The 19,092-nt window shown below is 36.8% G+C and overlaps 1 long non-coding RNA gene across 1 annotated transcript in view; it reads left to right on the top strand.

The window, feature by feature from the left end:
* LOC309660164 overlaps positions 1-19,092 on the top strand; it is a 122,344-nt gene that overhangs the window by 87,183 nt on the left and 16,069 nt on the right. The gene's annotated exons all lie outside the window — the stretch shown is intronic.

A 19,092-nucleotide genomic window follows, 5' to 3' on the forward strand; every position in this document is an offset into this window, starting at 1 on the left:
GAGTTTGGCATTGAGATGACATGATACACTCTAAATGCCTTCAGAACCATTTTTCATTCAGAGACAGTGACCCTAACTATGCTCTGACTTGCATTTCTTTCTCCCCAGGTTCCTTTCTTTTCAGCAATGAGTAGGTTGAAAATAAAAAAAAGACAAAAGAAATAGAAAACAGCATGAGTTAGTCCAAAGTTGACTGGATCATCTACTTTGTCTAAAACTGTTACCACTGAACCAGCAGAGCCCTCAGGTACCACCAGTGTTTCTTCCATTAGATTTGGAGCCTCTGTTAACCGACCCTCAACCTATCAGGAATGTTCCGCTTACACACTGATGCAGACAGCAGCAATGCTACATAAACAGGAAAAAAAGTACAGCTAAACCCCTCACAAGTTATACAATACTCGTCAACCTATTTTGGAGTCCCAGTTTCTTTTAGAACACAAATCTGTAGCTATTAAGCAATAATTTAAGTTTCACTTTTCAAATAAAATATGTAAAGAGAGTCAGCATTTTCAGAAATTTAATTATTTTTATGTTAAAGAAAAAATATTATAAGTGGAGAACAATGCTATAAAGCAAAGGAGATGAATGGGTGCTGATTTATAATTTGTGTTCTCATTGATGAATTAATAATGAATATGACAGACATTGTGTGAGGTGTTGGGGACCCAGAGATGAAAGAGAGTTTCTCTCTCTGAGGTGCTCATAAATTAGAGGAAGATGCAGAGAAGTAAGCAGGCATGTGTGACATGCATGATATAGTGGTATAAATGCTACAGTGGAAGGATGCACATTGCATGTTGGAAAAACAAAGAAAAGGAATTTAATACAGAGGGAAGTGATCAGAAAAGACTTCACATAATGGCTTGTTCTTAGGCCAAGTTTGGAGGAGGAAGAGGAGCTAAACAGGCAAAAAATAGCACTGAGGTTATTCCAAGCAGAACAGACAACTCAAGCAAAGCAGAGTTGTGAGCGAGCAGGGTGGATTCAGAAAACTGCAATTAATTCAATAATCCTCAAGCGTAATGTGTGAAGGAAGCATGTAACCATTGAAATGGGAGACTTAATCAGGGTACAAGCCAGGCCAAGTTAAGAATGAAGATGGCAAATTGCAGAAAAATGTCATGGAGGAAAGGCAGCTAAAGCAGTAAGAATTAAGGAAATATGTTCATTCATTCAACCAACCAACATACTATGGGCAAGTACTTTTCTATGTGCAGGGGTACAAGAGTCCACAAGAATCAGTAATTCATACCCTGCTTGAGTTTATATACTAGGTGTTCTTATGTGTATTATCCTGGAATTATTCAATTTTTGTTTTTAGGTAGACTTGACGATTCATCTTAAGTTTGACTGGAAATTCCCTAAAGAGAGCTATAATTTTTTTCAACTGCCTGAATTTTAGAATTAGGTTGCTGGATGTTGGGCTAAATCTAGATTAGTTTAGGGGCTGAGGTAACTAGCTGTGTAGGGATGGGAAAGAAAATAGAAAAAAAGGCTACTAAATTAGAAGACAATAGTTGATTCCAGGAACCAGAAAATCAGATGATGATGTCGGTGAAATAACTGGTCTAATAATAAAATGAGAGGATTGAATAGACTCAAAATAGTAGTTAAAAATGAATATATTAAAGCTTAAGATTTTAGAAGTTGGCCTTTCAAATTGTAATGGAATAATCTCTATCCCATGTATAGGGACACTTTGAAAAATATGAAGGTCATATTACAAACATAGAAGTGACACCAAAGCCACACCAAAATATATACATAAATGCATGTATAAGATATATAATATAAATCAATTCTACATATGAATATCCATGTAAAATTCTAAATAAAATACTATAAAATTAATTTTAATACCACATTATAATAATATTTCATCCTTATTAAGTGGTTTATAATAAGAATTCAGTGATTTTCAGCATTAGAAAATCTCCATCACATCAATAAGTCAAAATTCCCTAAACTGCTAAACATAATTCTTTTGAACCAATATACAACATTATATTTATGGGTAAAAACTAGAGGACTCACCATTAAAATCTGGAGGTAAAAAGATAAGAAAGCCCACTATTTCTTCAACAATTTAAACATTAGAATTTCTAGCAAAGTAATAAGATAAAAAATTTAATAAGACATATGATAAAATAACTATCATTATTTTCAACTAATCTGATCATCCATGAAGAAAATAACTCAAAACTGCTTAAATTAATAGATTTCAGCAACACTGATGGATTGCTGTACTATGTCAAAGTCATTTGACACAAATTTGTCATCTAGTAATCCATTCTAAAGAATTCATCACGGATGTGGCCAAGTGCTGTATGCAAGTATGTTTTCTATAGCCCTATCAAATGAAAAACTGAAAATAATCTGGACACTGAAAAAGAGGAGAAAGATATAGCTATCAAAATATTTTTGAAGTCAATATAATAACACAAAGGAAAAATAGAGATGCTAGGTAAGAAAAATATCAATATACAAAAGTACATATATGTTGTGGTCTTAATTTTGTATTTGACTTATATTAAAAATTGGGAATGAATATTCAAAAATGTGAACTGTTAAGTTTTTTTTGATATATAAGGTTTTTAAATGAGTTATATGCTTTCCAAATTTTCTATAATGAGAAAAAAACAATAAAATAAACAATTTGCTCATGACAAAGAAGTAGGTCAACTCGAAGATGTTTCACCCTCAAGTTCTTGTTCTTTATTCTGTGCTAGGTTGAGAGTACGCTCCCTTACTCATTTTGTATCCACCTGCCTAACACACCGCTTCACACAGCATGTAAATAATAAATATTTACTGAATGTGTTTAAGCTATCAGGGAAAGAAGTACTTCTACCTAAATATCCCCACACAATTCTATCCAAATTAGTTAAAACTTAACTTTTTTCAGTAGTAGCACAGGGTAGTAGGAACTCAAGCTTACCAAACTAAAAATTTTACATAATATTATCAGTGCCTGATGTATAACACACATATCAAAATATATATTATAATCACATATATATTGATTTAAATGAGATGAAAATTCAGATGGAGACTTAAATGAAATTTCAGAGGTCACTCTTTCATTTAATGTGCTCAAATGCATGTGAAATATCAAGAAGTATAACAAATACTGAGACAGATACGTATGGGAATCATGCTCTTCAGCGTTGTGTAGTCAAACAGATGAAAGCAAGTGAAAAACTCAGTGAAATGTGATAAATTCTACAACAAATTAAGAAGAAGGGCACCAAGAAAGCACAGGGAAGCATCTTGTGAGCTTCAATTTGAATAAAACAGGAAAATACACTAATATGCTTGCAGGGGAGGTCAGGAAATGTTTCTAAAATAGGAGTTCTCTGAGAAAAGGAAAATGAGAAGAGAAAGGCTCTCCCAGGTAGGGAGCAGAAGTGTGTCATAATTCTCCAATGACCCTTGCTCACTGGGTCACTGTAAGCAGAGTCCCTTCAGGTGACCCACTGGTTTGGAGACTTGTGATGTTAACCTGAAATATACAACACTTTAGCTCACATTCAGATATGCTGTCAACCTGTTACCCTTTATATTGGACAATGATGTATTTTAGAATTTTTCTTATATTAACACACAACTGTTCAACAATAGGCACAACAGAAAATAAAACCATACCCTATGACACAAAAATAACTCGAGAGTAAACAAAATAAGAATATTTTATAAAAATTGCCTTCTTTTTACCCTCAGGGATCAGATTTGATTAGAAATTTTAGTGTATTCAATAAATTTGCTATTTGACTCTTGCACCCTTTTCTGTTATCAAAATCACTATATTTTTAAAAAATATTGAGTGGTCTTTGCTAAGAATGAAAAGTAACTTCAACCACCCCAAAAAGAATCTAATTGTGCTTTATAAAAAGATACGACATCTGTGAAACTGCTGTCATTCAGAAGAAACAGGAACTTTCGCATCTTTTCCTCTGGATTCACATAGCTCAGTAAGTACCATGTGGTATGAGCTATAAGGTAGCCTGACAGTTTCAAATTATACGAAAAAAAATGTATTTAACATGTCAGAATCTTTACAGGAAAAGTTTCACAATGGAATTTAAATGTTTATATAAGACAATGGCAAACCCAGACCAGGCTGTGTAGATATTATAATGGCCTTCACCTTGGTGATCTCCATTTCTTTGTGATAACTCTCCCCAGTAGGGGCCCAATGTCTGATACAGGCCTTTTACTAAGACTTTTTAAAATCTTGTCTTATATTGTTTGGTTTAATAATGCTATAACATCAATTCTAAGCTCATAACTCATTTCCTTATGATTTCAACTTATGTAACATACAAGATTCCATATTCTCTGGATTATATTTTACATGTCTCTTGTATATTAATATTATTTACAGAATCTTGCTATACTTTTAATAGTTTCACTTAACATAGGTATTAATAAATTCTTAAGAGTTTGGATCAGAATTATTAATAACTTAGTTTCTACCCTATACTCTTTTATCACATATTAGTATTTCATGCATCACAGTTTGGTGAACAAGGTAATATTGTCCAATAATTTACTTGATAGATACCGTTGTGATTTTGTTCCTAGCATGAAAGCAATGTGTCTTTCTGCCGTGAAACTAATATTGAGCAAATCTTGCATTCATTAAATCCAATTTGGGCATGGGGAAGTTTTCTGTAGGATTAGCCTGTGATTACTGCATCTATACTCTGCTTTTAATAAGACTCTATGTTCTAAACTGAAGAATGCTGCAAGTAACAGCCTAAAAATTCGCTTTAAAATGTATGAACTTTAATTCTTGTTTTCTCGCAGCCTCCATTTTGTTCAGGTTTAGGGCAAAAATCTAATAAGCAAAAAGTGCAATATTATCACTGGCTTTAGATAAGGAATGCCTGAAGTGATGAAATCCTTTGTATCAGCAAGAGAATTGGTTCTTTCTGTCAAGATGTACTTCGTAGGTTGCATACAAGGATTTGCAGTGATTCTGTTTGGCTCCCATTGATATACAGCTGTTTTAGTTCGGGCTGCTGTAACATAAATACCACAGACTAGGTGGCTTAAGAAACTAACATTTATTTCTCATAGTTCTTAATTCTGAGAACTCTAAGATCAAAGCATCGGCAGATTTGGTGTATGGTGAGGGTGCTTTCCCTGGTTCATAGACAGCAGTCTTCACTCTGTGTCCTCAAGTGGAAGAGAGAGAACTCTATACTCTATATCCCAGTATAAGAGCATCAGTCCCATCATGGGGGCTCTACCTCCAACTTCTCATCCAAACCCAGTTACCTCCCAAACTCCCACCTCCAAATACCATCATATTGGGATTAGGACTCAACAAATGTACCTGGGGGGGACACAAATATTCAAATCTATACCAGGAGTGGAGTCCTAACTAAATCTCAATTAAGTCACACTATGATTCCACTATCTTTTACTAAACAAAACCCAAGTCTTTGGCTTTTATTAAAATAATTGGTTGTAAATAGTTAGATAAAATGGAGTTAATCATGCAGGCAAGAAAGAACACTTTAAAATTCATTACACATCTCACATTCACCTCTAGAAATATGATAGGTATCTTAAAGGAGTAATGGTTTAAATGTTTGCAAGCCTCCTGCACGTATAGTTCTTTTTATTCTTTCTTTTAGTCTAGTTTAGCAGTTCTCAAACTTCATTGTACATTGAATTGTACATTGTACAATTTGTACAAACTTCAAATATACATTGTACATAAGAATTACGGAATGTTACACATAAAACAATGTAGAATTTACGGTATTTTCTGCAAAAGATAAGAAGTACTCTGACTTTATAATCTAACTGTATAATAGAATGTTTCATGGTATCTTGACTCAGGAAATTAGCCTTGTCAGAAAAGGATCCTAGAGTCTCCAAAACAAGGGTATTTTCAAGACTTTCTCACCAAACTGCCAAGTTCCAGAGAGAGAGAAAGAGAGAGAATACAGGGCTACGTGTCTCAAGTTAGCTCAAGATATAAATGTTCCCATCACTCATTTGCCAACAAAACCCTGACTTTACTATACCTCTCCCTTCATTTTGAGTATGTTTAGGAAAGGGATTATCAACACTTGCTCAGTGTATTTGATCACTTATCAAATAGTTTCAAAGAAACTGAGTGGAGATAGTACAAATGAACTACATGAATTTATGAAGGTTTTAGGTATAGTGTCCATAAACATGTGAACTTAGGTCTTTTGAAGTATCCTTTACTTCACTTTGGAGACTGCTGGTCTGGAGGTTGGATGGCAAGGAAACAAGCCTAAAATCAGAGAGAGGAGTTAAGGGGCCTCTGGAGCTATGAGGGCCTGTCCTAAGGCAGAACAGAGAGGACGGAGAGAATGAAAGTTAAGGAGGCAGAAGAGAACAATTTGGGGAGCAGGTCTGATAGAAGGCAGTGGGGACAGGGAGGTGAAATAGGTGACTCCGAGGTTCCAGGTTTAGGTGATTCTGGGAAGATTCCACCATGATCTTAGACTGAGAGTGTTGCCTAGCAATAGAAAAAACCATCCTAACATAAAGCAAATTTCTCACTCAACTTTTTGGTTCCCACGGTCGTGAGGCAATTAACATATTCTGGCTGGGAGAGCTTCTTTGAAAGATTATAAATACATAAAAAATAAAAATTAAAGGGGTTTTCTGATTTGGAGAAAGAGAATGAGTTCCATGACAGATGTCATAAATTTGAGGCTCTTTCAGGCCTCAGGTTCTGGAAGGAGAGATGATACAAACATTCCAGGACACAAGAAGCTGCCTTTCTTCTTGGGGAATCTACAACTTAGGAGCGGTAGTTAAACCGATAGGAATATGAACAAGGTTTTCTTCACCAAAAGATCACAGCCAATACTACAAAGAAAAAAGATTCAAAAATTAGGAAGCACCTGGCCACTGCTTTTCTGATAATGTGGTGGGTTCCTGGAAATGTAATTGCCTTGTTCCCACAAAAGGCAGCTACGGAATGAAGCTGGAGGGAGGAAATATGCCTGATTCACCCCTAAATGCACTTCCATCACATTAGGTCCAGATTCCACAAATCTTCAGAAATATGCATGTCTTTAGGATTTAGTACAGAGTTCATTTCACTTGAAAACAGAATTGCAATCAATTCCTGATTATATAGCTACAGATTACACACATTGGGGGTTGCTATGCTGTAATAAACACTTTCATTTTTTACATTAACTGACTTGGCCCACAATATTCTATTTAACCTGACTGCATTCTGGCTGAACTGACCCACAAATCTCTTGGATGACCTACAAAAGCCCTCCATAGGCAAAATATAGTATTGTCTCAGAAAAGTTTGAATTTAAAAAGTTGGAAAGTTCATATAAATCAGCAAAGTATTGTTAACAAAATTTATTTTAAACGTTAAAGTGGTTGTAAGACCTTATTGATAAGTTGAAAATATTTCAAAGAATCTTGACAGAGTGGGTGGAGTTGATTACCTGAGCCAAGAAAAATGGCCATTCCTTGGACTCAGAGGATACTAATTTTCCCTGCTCATACACATCATAAGGATTTTTTTTTCCAGGCATGCACACAGGCAGGAAGACTGTAATTATAGCTGTTCTCTTTTTTTTTCTTTTTTTAAACATTAATTCTATAGTTATGGAGCATTGCCTGCTTAAGGCTGTTATTGAGCCCCAGGCCTGACCTGCAATAAGATCTTTGCACTGACAAGTACATCTGTCCCTTTCATCCCCTCACCTTACATTTAGCACAGATGGGGTTTCAACTCATTTCTATATACCTTAGTTATCTGATATCAGAAACTGTCTTACAAATTCCCATACTGGAGTCCAATTCAGAATGGGCCTGTATTATGAGGCATCTATAACGTATCTACAAATATACTATTTTTGTTCAATTTTACACCTATATGGCTACTTTTGCAGTTTATTATAAATGACTTTACTGTGTGGCTTAGAAAAATAACCTTGGAAATGCTTTTATTTTTCTGTCACTTTTAGCACATGGAAGAATCTTCTTCCTTTCTTATTCCCTCTTATTTTCAGTATATGGTTCTCTTAGGAGGACATGGTCACTCTCGTAAAACCTCATCTCATTCTATAATACTAAATACAACACTTATGATGTTCTGATTCAGAAACAGTAATCCTAAAAGACATTTAAACTAACAGCTGAAATGGTAAGGCACACAAAAAAAATAATGTCAAAAATGATAGATCTGAAATTTAGAATCTTAGAGAAGAGAGAGGTGGGGAGAAGCAAAATGGTGTTGTATAGCCTCCTAGTAAAATCAATATGTCCTCTGGATGCAAAAAAAAAAAAAAAAAAAAAAGGAACCGAACAGTTTCTTTGACAGGAAAAAGTGGAAAGGAAATAGTCTGCAGTGAAAGCAGTTCAGAAAGCACACCAAGTCATTTTACAATTAGGATTTCTTTGCAATAAATTCACAGACCAGTTATATCTATTCACAAGCATCTTTGTTTAATATTTCATGGGGTTTCAGATACTCTTTACGTTAAATATTTGTTAAATGTTTTAAATTTTTTTGATTGCAAAACAGATGAAGTAAACCACACATAAATATATGTATGGCTTAACAAATTACAGACATACAAAACTGTAACCACAGCTCACTTTAAGACAGGACGTTGCTACTCATCCTGGAAGCCATTTCTTTCTTTCTTTTTTAATTTTTTACGGATTTTTTTTTTTTAACTTCCTTATTGGAGTATAATTGCTTTACAATGGTGTATTAGTTTCTGCTTTGTAACAAAGTGAATCAGCTATACATAAACATATATTCCCATATCTCCTCTCTCTTGCATCTCCCTCCCACCCTCCCTATCCCACCCCTCTAGATGGACACAAAGCACCGAGCTGATCTCCCTGTGCTATGCGGCTGCTTCCCACTAGCTATCTATTTTACATTTGGTAGTGTATATATGTCCATGCCACTCTCACTTCGTCCCAGCTTATGCTTCCCCCTCCCCGTGTCCTCAAGTCCATTCTCTAAGTCTGCGTCTTTATTCCTGTCCTGCCCCTAGGTTCTTCAGAACCATTTTTTTTTCTTTTCAGATGCCATATATATGTGTTAGCATACGGTATTTGTTTTTCTTTTTCTGACTTACTTCACTTTGTATGACAGTCTCAAGGTCCATCCACCTCACTACAAATAACTCAATTTCATTTCTTTTTATGGCTGAGTAATATTCCATTGTATACATGTGCCACATGTTCTTTATCCATTCATCTGTCGATGGACATTTAGGTAACTTCCATGTCCTGGCTATTGTAAATAGAGCTGCAATGAACATTGTGGTAAATGACTCCGCTTGAATTATGGTTTTCTCAGGGTATATGTCCAGGAGTGGAATTGCTGGGTCATATGGTATTTCCATTTTTAGTTTTTTAAGGAACCTCCATACTGTTCTCCATAGTGGCTGTATCAATTGCCATTCCAACCAACAGTGCAAGAGTATTCCCTTTTCTCGACACCTTCTCCAGCATTTATAGTTTGTAGTTTTTTTAATGATGGCCATTCTGACTGTTGTGAGGTGATACCTCATTGTAGTTTTGATTTCCATTTCTCTAATGATTAGTGATGTTGAGCATCCTTTCATGTGTTTGTTAGCAATCTGTATATCTTCTTTGGAGAAATGTCTATTTGGATCTTCTGCCCATTTTTGGATATTTTTTGATATTGAGCTGCATGAGCTGCCTGTATAATGTGGAGATTAATCCTTTGACAGTTGCTTCGTTTGCAAATATATTCTCCCATTCTGAGGGCTGTCTTTTCGTCTTGTTTATGGTTTCCTTTGCAGGGCAAAAGCTTTTAAGTTTCATTAGGTCCCATGTGTTTATTTTTGTTTTTATTCCCATTTCTCTAGGAGGTGGGTCAAAAAGGATCCTGCTGTGATTTATGTCATAGAGTGTTCTGCCTATGTTTTCCTCTAAGAGTTTTATAGTGTCTGGCCTTACATTTAGGTCTTTAATCCATTTTGAGTTTATTTTTGTGTATGGTGTTAGGGAGTGTTCTAATTTCATTTTTTACAGGTAGCTGTCCAGTTTTCCCAGCACCACTTATTGAAGAGGCTGTCTTTTCTCCATTGTATATCCTTGCCTCTTTTATCAAAAATAAGGTGACCATATGCACGTGGGTTTCTCTCTGGACTTTCTATCATGTTCCATTGATCTATATTTCTGTTTTTGTGCCAGTACCATAGTGTCTTGATTACTGTAGCTCTGTAGTACAGTCTGAAGTCTGGGAGTCTGATTCCTCCAGCTCCGTTTTTCTTTCTCAAGATTGCTTTGACTATTCAGGGTCTTTTTTGCTTCCATACAAATTGTGAAATATTTTGTTCCAGTTCTGTGAAAAATGCCAGTGGTAGTTTGATAGGGATTGCATTGAATCTGCAGATTGCTTTGGGTAATAGAATCATTTTCACAATGTTGCTTCTTCCAATCCAAGAACATGGTGTATTTCTCCATCTGTTTGTATCATCTTTAATTTCTTTCATCAGTATCTTATAGTTTTCTGCATACAGGTCTTTTGTCTCCTTAGGTAGGTTTGTTCCTAGGTATTTAAATCTTTTTGTTGCAATGGTAAATGGGAGTGTTTCCTTAATTTCTCTTTCAGATGTTTCATCATTAGTGTATAGGAATGCAAGAGATTTCTGTGCATTAATTTTGTATCCTGCTATTTTACCAAATTCATTGATTACCTCTAGTAGTTTTCTGTTAGCATCTCTGGGATTCACTATGTATAGTATCATGTCATCTGCAAACAGTCACAGTTTTACTTCTTTACCAATTTGGATTCCTTTTATTTCTTTTTCTTCTCTGATTGCTGTGGCTAGAAATTCTAAAACTATGTTGAGTAATAGTGGTGAGAGTAGGGAAGCTTTTCTTGTTCCTGATCTTAGTGGAAATGGTTTCAGTTTTTCATCATTGAGAACGATGTTGGCTGTGGGTTTGTCATATATGGCCTTTATTATGTTGAGGTAAGTTCCCTCGATGCCTACTTTCCAGAGAGTTTTTATCATAAAGGGGTGTTGAACTGTGTCAAAAGCTTTTCTGCATCTATTGAAATGATCATATGGTTTTTCTCCTTCACTTTGTTAATATGGTGTATCACACTGACTGATTTGCATATATTGAAGAATCCTTGCATTCCTGGGATAAACCTCACTTGATCATGGTTTATGATCCTATTAATGTACTGTTGGATTCTGTTTGCTAGTATTTTGTTGAGGATTTTTGCATCTATGTTCATCAGTGATATTGGCCTGTAGTTTTCTTTTTTTGTGATATCTTTGTCTGGTTTTGATATCAGGGTGATGGTGGCCTTGTAGAATGAGTTTGGGAGTGTTCCTCCGTCTGCTATATTTTGGGAGAGTTTGAGAAGCAAAGGTGTTAGCTCTTCTCTAAATGTTTGATAGAATTCGCCTGTGAAGCCATCTGGTCCTGGGCTTTTGTTTATTGGAAGATTTTTAAACGCAGTTTCAATTTCAGTGCTTGTGATTGGTCTGTTTATATTTTCTATTTCTCCCTGGTTCAGTCTCAGGAGGTTGTGCTTTTCTAAGAATTTGCCCATTTCTTCCAGGTTGTCCATTTTATTGGCATATAGCTGCTTGTAGTAATCTCTCATGATCCTTTGTATTTCTGCACCGTTAGTTGTTACTTCTCCTTTTTCATTTTTAATTCTATTGATTTGAGTCTTCTCCCTTTTTTTCTTGATGAGTCTGGCTAGTGGTTTATCAATTTTATTTATCTTCTCAAAGAACCAGCTTTTACTTTTATTGATGTTAGCTACTGTTTCCTTCATTTCTTTTTGATTTATTTCTGATCTGATCTTTATGATTTCTTTCCTTCTGCTAAGTTTGGGTTTTGTTTGTTCTTTTTTCTCTAGTTCCTTTAGGTGTAAGGTTAGATTGTTTATCTGAGATTTTTCTTGTTTCTTGAGGTACGATTGTATTGCTATAAACTTCCCTCTTAGAACTGCTTTTGCTGCATCCCATAGGTTTTGGGTCGTCGTGTTTTCACTGTCATTTGTTTCTAGGTATTCTTTGATTTCTTCAGTGATCTCTTGGTTATTTAGTAGAGTATTGTTTAGCCTCCATGTGTTTCTAGTTTTTACAGTGTTTTCCCTGTAATTGATATCTAGTCTCATACCGTTGTGTTCAGAAAAGATACTTGATACAATTTCAATTTTCTTAGATTTACCAATGCTTGATTTGTGAACCAAGATATGATCTATCCTGGAGAATGTTCCATGAGCACTTGAGAAGAAAGTGTATTCTGTTATTTTTGGATGGAATGTCCTATAAATATCAATTAAGTGCATCTTGTTTAATGTATCATTTAAAGCTTGTGTTTCCTTATTTGTTTTCATTTTGGATGATCTGTCCATTGGTGAAAGTGGGTTGTGAAAGTCCCCTAGTATGACTGTGTTACTGTCGATTTCCCCTTTTATGGCTGTTAGCATTTGTCTTATGTATTGAGGTGCTCCTATGTTGGGTGCATAAAAATTTACAATTGTTATATCTTCCTCTTGGATTGGTCCCTTGATCATTGTGTAGTGTCCTTCTTTGTCTCTTGTAATAGTCTTTATTTTAAAGTTGATTTTGTCTGATATGAGAATTGCTTCTCCAGCTTTCTTTTGATTTCCATTTGCATGGAATATCTTTTTCCATCCCCTCACTTTCAGTCTGTATGTGTCCCTAGGTCTGAAGTGGGTCTCTTGTAGACAGCATATATATAAGACTTGTTTTTGTATCCATTCAGCCAGTCTATGTCTTTTGGTTGGAGCATTTAAGCCATTCACATTTACGGTATTTATTGATATGTATGTTCCTATTACCTTTTTCTTAATTGTTTTCGATTTGTTTTTGTAGGTCTTTTCCTTCTCCTGTGTTTCCTGCTTTTAGAAGTTCCTTTAGCATTTGTTGTAGAGCTGGTTTGGTGGTGTTGAATTCTCTTAGCTTTTGCTTATCTGTAAAGGTTTTAATTTCTCCATCAAATCTAAATGAGGTCCTTGCTGGGTAGAGTAATCTTGGTTGTAGGTTTTTCCCTTTCATCACTTTAAATATGCCTTGCCACTCTCTTCTAGCTTGCAGAGTTTCTGCTGAAAGATCAGCTGTTAACCTTATGGGAGTTCCCTTGTATGTTACTTGTCGTTTTTCCTTTGCTCCTTTTAATATTTTTTGTTTGTATTTAATTTTTGATAGTTTGATTGATATGTGTCTTGGCGTGTTTCTCCTTGAATTTATCCTGTATGGGACTCTGTGCTTCCTGGACTTGGTTGACTATTTCCTTTCCCATATTAGGGAAGTTTTTAACTATAATCTCTTCAAATATTTTCTCAGTCCCTTTATTTTCCTCTTCTTCTTCTGGGACCGCTATAATTAGAATGTTGGTGCATTTAATGTTGTCCAAGAGGTCCCTAAAACTGTCCTCAATTCTTTTCATTGTTTTATCTTTATTCTGCTCTCTGGTAGTTATTTCCACTATTTTATCTTCCAGGTCACTTATCCGTTCTTCTGCCTCAGTTATTCTGCTATTGATTCCTTCTAGAGAATTTTTTATTTCATTTATTGTGTTGTTCATCATTGTTTGTTTGCACTTTAGTTCTTCTAGGTCCTTGTGAAATGTTTCTGGTATTATCCCCATTCTATTTCTAAGATTTTGGATCACGTTTCCTATCATTACTCTGAATCTTTATCAGGTAGACTGACTATTTCCTCTTCATTTGTTTGGTCTGGTGGGTTTTTACCTTGCTCCTTCATCTGCTGTGTGTTTGTCTGTCTTCTCATTTTGCTTAACTTACTTTGTCTGGGGTCTCCTTTTTACAGGCTGCAGGTTCGTAGTTCCCATTGTTTTTGGTGTCTGCGCCCAGTGGATAAGGTTGGTTAAGTGGGTTGTGTAGGCTTCCCGGTGCAGGGGACTCGTGCCAGTGTTCTGGTGGATGAGGCTGGATCTTGTCTTTCTCGTGGGCAGGACCGCATCTGGTGGTGTGTTTTGGGGTTTCTGTAAACTTATTATGATTTTAGGCAGCCTCTCCGCTAATGGGTGGGGTTGTGTTCCTGTCTTGCTAGTTGTTTGGCATAAGGTGTCCAGCAGTGTAGCTTGCTGGTCTTAGTGTTGAGATGGCAATCTCTGAGAGAGTTTTTGCCGTTTGATATTATGTGGGGCTGGAAGGTCTCTGGTGGTCCAATGTCCTGAACTCGGCTCTCTCACCTCAGAGGCTCAGGCCTGACACCTGGCTAGAGCACCAAGACTGTCAGGCTCAGAATAAAAGGGAATAAAAAAAAAGAAAGAAAGGAAGAAAAAAATAATAATAAAATAAAGTTACGAAAATAAAAAATAAAAGATTATTAAAAATAAAAATTAATAATAAAATAAAGAAAGAGAGAGCAACCAAACCAAAAAACAAATCCACCAGTGATAACAAGTGTTAAGAAGTATACTAAAAAAAAAAAAGAAAAGGGACAGACAGAACCCTAGGACAAATGGTAAAAGCAAAGCTATCCAGACAAAATCACACAAAGAAGCATATACATACACACTCACTAAAGGAGAAAAAGGAAAAAATATATATGTTAAAAAAAAAAACCAAAAGGAAGAGAGCAACCAAATCAATAAACAAATCTACCAAAGCGAATAAGCTTTAAATACTAAACTAAGATAAACATAAAATCAGAAAGAAATTAGATGCAGAAAGCAAACCCCAAGTGTACAGTTACTCCCAAAGTCCACCGCCTCAATTTTGGGATGATTTGTTGTCTATTTAGTTATTCCACAGATGCAGGTACATCAAGTTGATTGTGGAGATTTAATCCGCTGCTCCTGAGGCTGCTGGGAGAGATTTCCCTTTCTCTTCTTTGTTCACACAGTTCCCGGGGTTCCGCTTTGGATTTGGACCCGCCTCTGCGTGCAGGTCGCCTGAGTGCATCTGTTCTTCGCTCAGACCGGGTGGGATTAAAGTGGCAGCTGATTAGGGGGCTCTGGCTCACTCAGGCCGGGGGGAGGCAGGGTTACGGATGCGGGGCGAGCCTGCAGCGGCAGAGGCCAGCATGACGTTGCAACAGCCTGAGGCACGCCGTCTGTTCTCCCGGGGAAGTTGTCCCTGGATCACGGGAGCCTGGCAGTGGCGGGCTGCACAGGCTCCCGGGAGGGGCGGTGTGGAGAGTGACCTGTGCTCGCACACAGGCTTCTTGGTGGCGGCAGCAGCAGCCTTAGCGTCTCATGCCCGTCTCTGGTGTCCGTGCTGATAGCCGCCGCTCGCGCCCGTCTCTGGAGCTCGTTTTGGTGGTGCTCTGAATACCCTCTCCTCGCACACCCCGAAACAATGGTCTCTTGCCTCTTCAGCAGCTCCAGACTTTTTCCCAGACTCCCTCCCGGCTAGCTGTGGCGCACTAGCCCCTTCGGGCTGTGTTCACGCAGCTAACCCCAGTCCTCTCCCTGGGATCTGACCTCTGAAGCCTGAGCCTCAGCTCCCAGCCCCCACCTGCCCCGGCGGGTGAGCAGACAAGCCTCTCGGGCTGGTGAGGGCTGGTCGGCACTGATCCTCTGTGCAGGAATCTCTCCGCTTTGCCCTCTGCACCCCTGTTGCTGCGTTCTCCTCCGTGGCTCCAAAGCTTCCCCCCTGCCACCCCCATCTCCACCAGTGAAGGGGTTTCCTAGTGTGCGGAAACTTTTCCTCCTTCACAGCTCCCTCCCAGAGGTGCAGGTCCCGTCCCCATTCTTTTGCCTCTGTTTTTTCTTTTATCTCTTGCCTTACCCAGGTACGTGGGGAGTTTCTTGCCTCTTGGGAAGTCTGAGGTTTTCTGCCAATGTTCAGTAAGTGTTCTGTAGGAGCTGTTCCAAATGTACATGTATTTTTGATGCATCTGTGGGGAGGAAGGTGATCTCCACATCTTACTCCTCTGCCATCTTGAAGCTATCCCCCCTGGAAGCCACTTCTATGGACCACATCCCTACCACAGGCCTTCTCACCCTTCAAGAGCAACCACTGTTCTGACTTTTATTGTAATCTCTTGTTTTTACTTTGAAATAGATTTATCACCTAAATATACTTCCTTAAATAGTATAATCTACTTTTACCCATTTTTAAACTTTGTTACATCTTTTAAGTCTTTTTTTAATTGATAGTTTCCTTCCATCTGTTTCTTTCCCAATGGTGTTTTCCATAGTCTGGATTTTGCTAGTTGCATCCTCATGGTACAGTTCCATATGTTCCTCTGTTCTCTGTATATCTTACAAATTGGAAGCTGGATCAAACGCGGGTTCTATATCTTTTGTGAGACCATAGGTGGTGGTGTGTTTTGTCATCTGGAGGCATATAGTATCTAGATGTCTATCCTTTTGTAATGTTAAAAGTCATGAATCACTGGGCCTATCTCTCCTAATTTACTGGGGCTTCCAAAAATGATGATATTCCAATTTTGACATTTCTTTTTAATGTATTATGTGTGATATTTTTATGGAGAGACATTTCTCAAATACTATTTGGTCAATGGTACAGTTCATATCAAAATGGCAGGATGGGAATTCCCCGGTGGTCCAGTGCTTAGGACTCCATGCTTTCACTGCCGAGGGCCCTGGTCGGGGAACTAAGAACCCACAAGCTGCGTGGCACAGCCAAAAAAAAAAGGCAGGATAAATCTTTCCCTTTATTTACCAGTTTTTCAGATATCTTTAATATGGCATTTTTCAATCATTCAATTCATGTTTTTCTGTGTTCTCAATCAGGCATGACTTTATTCAAGCTAGCAATCATGATACTGAAATAAGTATAACATGTATTTGTCCAGAAAGTATACTGCATAAAATCAACCATAAAGTCAACAGCTGCTAAAACAGTTGCTGAAAATCAATATGTTTGTGTCATTACCCCTAAAACACATATTTTATCTGCCTGGGAAAAATAAATGCTTATTTGTTTTAAAATGGAAGAGAAAAGGTGGTTAAATGTCATAATGTTTTCCGAATGTTTCAAAACTAGTTGCAATATAGTGACATAATTCACTTACTTACCCGTGGTGACCTAATAAAGGCGGATTCTTTTTTTATATATAGCAGAAAGCATGGAGAGTACCTTAAAAATTAAATAAAATATACTGAAATCTCAACTCCTCCACTACTCTTTAATAATAATCCAATCTGGAAATGGCTTAGCTGACAAAATAATTTCTAAACAGCTGTCGTGTCATTGGCAATGACAATCTTTTCTTAAACCTCTGTTTATTTTATCCATCTTTATATCAATTTGAAATCCTTTCAGTATTATATTAGTTACAGCTATTGTGCTCTTTGAACTTTTCTATCTAATCTTCAGAGTAGTGCGATCATCCTAAAAATCACTGCAATTGATTGACTCATACCACTAGTGCCTACATGGTTGCAGAAATATATTAGTTTTAACCTGATGATTTCAAAGAATATACCTTTAATTCATTTTAGCTTTTTCCAAAGAGGAAGACTCTAACAGTGAAAGAGAAGGCAAACCAAACTTATACCAAGTTCCTTCTCTGGCGAAGTCGCTGCTGCTTTTGGGCAAGTCACGAAGGCAGTGTTCTGGTTTGGAATATCTGTTCACATCTCTCCAACCTTCCTCTTAAGACATTTTTTCTTTTTTGTCATATTTTCTCCTTTCAACCTGGAACCCAACATTGGCATAAGTTTTTTCTGATTGCCAGGGCAATCTCCTTTTACGCGTTATGGTCTACCGCTCAGTTCTGATTGCATTACAGTGACTCAGCTATGTGTCCAGTTCACCTAGGAATGTTTAGTAGGTGCCAAGAAGGAATCTTTAAATAAATTCTTGCTGAAGCATAGCACAGACTCAAAGTGTTATCCAAATACCCATAGGCTCCTGTACAAATATCAGCTTCCTCTGCAATTGGGTTGTCACTATTTGAATCAGGTTCTTGGCATTGAGTGATGTAAATCATTTTCAGGCCTGGTGCTTAAAATCATCCTACATGAATCCCAAACTCTTTGATCCCTCTTTGGGGACTCTGGAAGCTTGGCTTCCAAATGACAGCTGAAAGGTGGAAATTAAGACTGTTTGGAGAGGAAAGACCTGACCCACACTGAACTCCATGTGAGGGAAAAATAAACCTATTTTGTGTAAAGTCATGGGGATTGTGAGGTTTGTCTTTTGCAACACTTAGCATCACTCACTCCAACAAAAACAAAGAGAATGGCTTAATATGTACAATTTTTATTTTAAGAAGAAATTCCTGGAAAAATTTTGCTTTAGGGTACACTTCCCCTGATTATATTTTCATCATATCTCCAAAATAAAAAACAACAACAAACAAAACAAAACAAAAATAGCCATCTTTCCTAATTAATTTTTGGCTGGCCATTCACTTGATTTCAGATGAAACCGAAGCCAAACATAAGTCATTTCTTCTGGCATAAAAAGAGCAAGTTTATAGAAGCAGGCAGACATGCTGAATTTCAGCTCTGCATTTTTCCAGCTGTGTAGCTGGGGGCAAATTATTTAACATCTCTAGGATACAGTTTTTTTCCTCTACGTTACAAATAAAATATTTCTCCTTGAATATCGTTAAGCCCTATAATAGAGAGAATTTACTTCCCTTATCTGTACTATTCAGTCTTTAATTGGATTTTCGTGGGACTAAAATGCACGAGATTTATTCATTCACTATTATTCATATTTATTCATTCACTATCATTCATATTTATTCATTTAATATTCATATTACTCATAGTTCACTAACAACACATTCTAATAACTGATGTTGGATATCGTACTATAATCATTATTGCCCAGCAGACAGCCTGGTATATTAAGTTAACAGCAGTTGTTTTATTTCTGGGATTTAGAATAAGGCAGATCGAAATTTAAATACTGGTTTTACTCAATTATATTAGTGATTGGCATACATCTGTGAGTCTCAGTTTTCTCAAGTGAAAAATAGGGATAATAACAAGTAATATTTACCTTGAAAATTATATTGAGTAAATAAAATGTGATTAGAAGTATCTGGCAACTCTCTGGGACAAAACAGAGATTAGTTCCCTTCCTGAGATTTTACAGGTATTTATGAATTCCAAAGATCTTCAGAAACC

This window comes from Balaenoptera physalus (genome assembly GCF_965194825.1).
Source record: "Balaenoptera physalus genome assembly, chromosome: 4".
NCBI lineage: Eukaryota > Metazoa > Chordata > Mammalia > Artiodactyla > Balaenopteridae > Balaenoptera > Balaenoptera physalus.